This window comes from Anabrus simplex, chromosome 6 (genome assembly GCF_040414725.1).
Source record: "Anabrus simplex isolate iqAnaSimp1 chromosome 6, ASM4041472v1, whole genome shotgun sequence".
Classification (NCBI taxonomy): Eukaryota; Metazoa; Arthropoda; class Insecta; order Orthoptera; family Tettigoniidae; genus Anabrus; species Anabrus simplex.
Window position 1 is genome coordinate 347,801,544 of NC_090270.1, and position 4,119 is coordinate 347,805,662.

At 44.7% G+C, this 4,119-nt stretch overlaps 1 non-coding gene across 1 annotated transcript; it reads left to right on the forward strand.

Moving 5' to 3' along the window:
- Positions 1-467: 467 nt before the first annotated feature.
- On the forward strand, positions 468-586 carry LOC137501360 (5S ribosomal RNA). Its single transcript, XR_011018509.1, has one exon. It is a non-coding gene; the product is annotated as a 5S ribosomal RNA (ribosomal RNA).
- Positions 587-4,119: the final 3,533 nt, after the last annotated feature.

Sequence of the window (4,119 nt, forward strand, 5' to 3'; positions counted from 1 at the left end):
TATAATAATTATAATAATAATAATCGTCGTCGTTAACACCATCATAGCCGGACGGATTATTCAGTCCTTTTGCCGCTTGAAACGACAATCGCACCGCCGTCAAGAACAACAACAACAACAACAACAACTACTACTACTACTACTACCACGGGGCCCTGGGTCTTTCTTTCTTTCTTTCTTTCTTTCTTTCTTTCTTTCTTTCTTTCTTTCTTTTCTTTCTTGAGGAGATTGGTTGGGATTGAATGTAGGCCCTGGGTCGAGTTGGGGTTAGGTTACGACGAAGTGAGGTTAAAACTACTCGGGTTAGGTTCCGCCGCGCCCCGCCGCGCGCGCTCAGTACCGCCCTCGTACGCTCCTCCGTCGCGATCTCCGAGCAAAGTCTCGTCTCGACAACGCGCCCGCCCACCTCCAAAGAATAAATAACCGTTGCCTTCTGTACACATGCATCTATGAAGACTTCCTTTCTCGCCAACGGCCATACCATGTTGAATACACCGGTTCTCGTCCGATCACCGCAGTTAAGCAACATTGGGCGTGGTCAGTACTTGGATGGGTGACCGCTTGGGAACACCACGTGCCGTTGGCTCAATTCCCTTTTTACCTACTATTCTGATCTCTAAATAACCCTTTATCATCAACTTTAGCCTTACGGCTGCACAAATGTCGAAATTGATCGATTTTTGTTACATGTGAAACTAACCAGATGTTCTTAACTTTCCAACATGATTCAAGTTTATTGTAGATACTTAACTTCCTCCGAGGTGCCCGCCTAACCTGACCTGACCTGATGATGATGATGATGATGATGATGATGATGATGATGATGATGATGGTTGTTATTATTATTATTATTATTATTATTATTATTATTATTATTGTTATTATGCGAGAGAGAGAGAGAGAGAGAGAGAGAGAGAGAGTGTGTGTGTGTGTGTGTGTGTGTGTGTGTGTGTGTGTGTGTGTGTGTGTGTGTGTGTGTGTGCTGTTATTTTTCTTTTAGGTTAGTGCAGCTTAGTGCGCCCTGTCTGTAGGAGGCCCCTCATGGATACTTAACTCTTCATTCTACTACGTCCTATTTCGCGTAAGATTACAGGTAAGAAGGGTAATCAGTGCCAGGGCGGAACGTGGGTTCGAATCTCCCTGCCCGCCAAGAAAATCGCGAGGAAGATGGTTTCCAAACAACGTCATCGACACTGTCGTGATAACAATGAAAGCCGTGTCCTAGCAACCGCACGCCGCATGTAGCAGCCCTTCAAAGAGGCGAAAAATGATTTCATTTTATGTTCTTTCAGGTAAGATAAGATACTATCGCTGACCCGTTGATATAACGACGACGTTCGGTAATAAGTTGCAAGTCTGTTGTGCGCTATTCTCTGCAGGTAACTGGGCGTCTCTCATAAGCTTGCTTACGAACGATGATGTACTAGTGCAGGAGAGTGACCCTTGTGCGCGTGTTCCGACAAATCGTAGCATTGACTCCCAGGACTTTGCATTTCTACCTAAGATGAGACGGTTTCCTAATAAGACTGAGAAAGTAACGTTTTCGACGACAAGTGTTAGTTGAAAGTGTCGTGACGTTTTAGGTTAGGTGACGTGAGGAAAGTGCTCGATTTCAGTAGCCTGCACGTCGGCTGACCGACCTTTCGGCAAGTGATGAATTCCATAGAACTAACCTCAACTCCCCATATCATTACCGTTACCGTCCTGGATTTAAATAGGCCATTCTGAGCTCAACTTGGCGAGTTCGATTCCGGTTCACTCCCTTGGTATTTGAATGGCCAAACACGTCGGCCTCATGCCTGTAGATTTACGGGCACGTAAAATAGAAGAACTCCTGCGGGACAAAATTTCGCCTCAGCGGCGTCTCCGGAAACGGTAAATAGTAGTTAGTGGGGCGTAAAGTAAATAACATTTTTCACTACCTACCACTACTAGTTCCTGTTAGGCCGGTAGGGATTTTTCGTACTTCGGCAATAATACGTCCATTTGCCCAGCACCTGAACACTGCGTACCTGTACGTCCTACTTTTTCCTCCTTACCTTAGTACTACCGGTTAGAATTCAAAGAATAGGGAGGTTAGGTATCCTGCGTCTAACACGGTCGCCCTTTCACTGCTACCCGGGTCCTATATCCTCTTTTCTGCTGAAGACAAACACCTCAACTTCTCTTCTTAATGTTATTAACTACAATCATCATCTTCATTACCTGATTGCTTTCACGAGTTCGCAGGAATTGATAGGCCTAGAATGGAGACCCTGTTCTAAGACATGATTGCAGCGAACCGAGAAAAGGGGCATAAACTGATCGTGGATCTGCTAACTTCAAGCTAAATTACGCACACTTTTATCATCACCAGTCTTGAAAACTGGGAAGGAGGCCTGCATCTTCTCATTACAGGGTAGATGCTAGATATTTCGGGTGCAAGATACTGCAGGTTAGGCTTGGATAACCTAAACTAATTAAGAAAAAATAAAAATCTTGAGGTACCGTACCGGTACTGGTCTGGTCTAGTCATACGAAGAGTAACCCTAGCGCAGCTGGCCTAAATACCATCAGGTCCCTTTACGCATATCCTCCCATGAATGTAAATGACTCGGTACCCCTCATTACGGTACTTCAATTGATATTTGAGGGAAGAGGACTCCTAATCCTCCTGTTTTCTTCCCAGGGTATTCTTTTACAGCACAAACTTGAGTAGTAGTAGTAGGAGTAGTAGTAGTAGTAGTAGTAGTAGTAGTAGTAGTAGTAGAAGGAAGGAAGGAAGGAAGGAAGGTTGTAGTCAGGAAGGGCATCCAGCCGTATAATCACACCGAATCCACATGGCGAGAGAAGTTGTGTTAACCGTGCATCTACCCTGTGTTAGATCCTTCCTTCCTGATTTCCATCTGCAAGTAAGAATTGAACGTCCAACGTGTTAACCCAACACGTATTCCTGCAATTCCCGGCGTCGTTCGGACCAGGAGAAAGAAAGAAAGAAAGAAAGAAAGAAAGAAAGAAAGAAAGAAAGAAAGAAAAAGTTCCTTACACGTCGAAAGGGACATAGCATTCTCGCGGTTTCGCACTTTACTGACCTTATTCTTTTTTGAGGTTAGGTATGCCGCTGTACTTGTAAGTCAAAGAAGTAATTGCGTAGCCTTTTTGTAATTACATTCGACGTAACCTCAAACTTTAATACTATTATTTGAAGTCAGTTCACGCGATCGTCTTCGTTCTATGCTGCTAATAGTGTGATCGATTCTCGGCGCAGCCAGTAGGTTATTTTAAGGAGGCATACTCTCACTTAATGGCAGCTTTGAGACCAAAGGTCGGTTACGAAAGTTAGGTAAAAGTCGTCGTCGTCGACATAGTAGTAGCGGTAGTTTTTTTTTTTTAAATAGCCTTAGCCTACTGTTGTTGTTGTTGTTTGAGTCACCAGTCCGTAGACTGGTTTGATGCAGCCCTCCACGCCACCCTATCCTGTGCCAACCTTTTCGTTTCTATGTAACTATTGCATCCTACATGTGCTTGTCATGTCCGTACCTTGGTCTACCCCTACAGTTCTTACCGCCTACACATCGTTCTAAAACCAACTGAATAAGTCCTGGGTGTCTTAAGATGGGTCCTATCATTGTATCTCTTGTTCTCATCCAATTTTTTCTGAAGTTGTTCTCTGTAGGCAGCTCCCTCGGAAGCTTCTGTCTACCTCAAGCTGTCCAACTTGAGGGAGGACGCGATCGGCTGTAATATTGGAACAATTAGTAATACCGCCTGGTGTAGATATACTATATATGGGCTTCTTTTCGATTGTGAATAGGCCTAGAGATATTCGGTCCTGGCTTTGTTGCCCGGGGTAGGCGGGACGTTTCTACCAGGCTGTGCTTCCCTCCTACAGGTCAGAGACAAAGTCTTTTGTGAGACTTAACCGGCTGTCTTCCGGTCTGGGCCTTTAGGTACGCCCTGAAATACACCTAGACGTTCTAGGATTCCTCTTTAACTAGGCTTCTCTTCTCTTCCCTTACAAGGGCCTTAAAACAGCAGGAAGTGAGAGAGGGTACCTGACCGTGAGGCAAGTGCCTATGGCCCTAAATACTGCGACTAAAATGAACTTAAAGAGCTAGCAAGAGACCTGGAATCTGACAA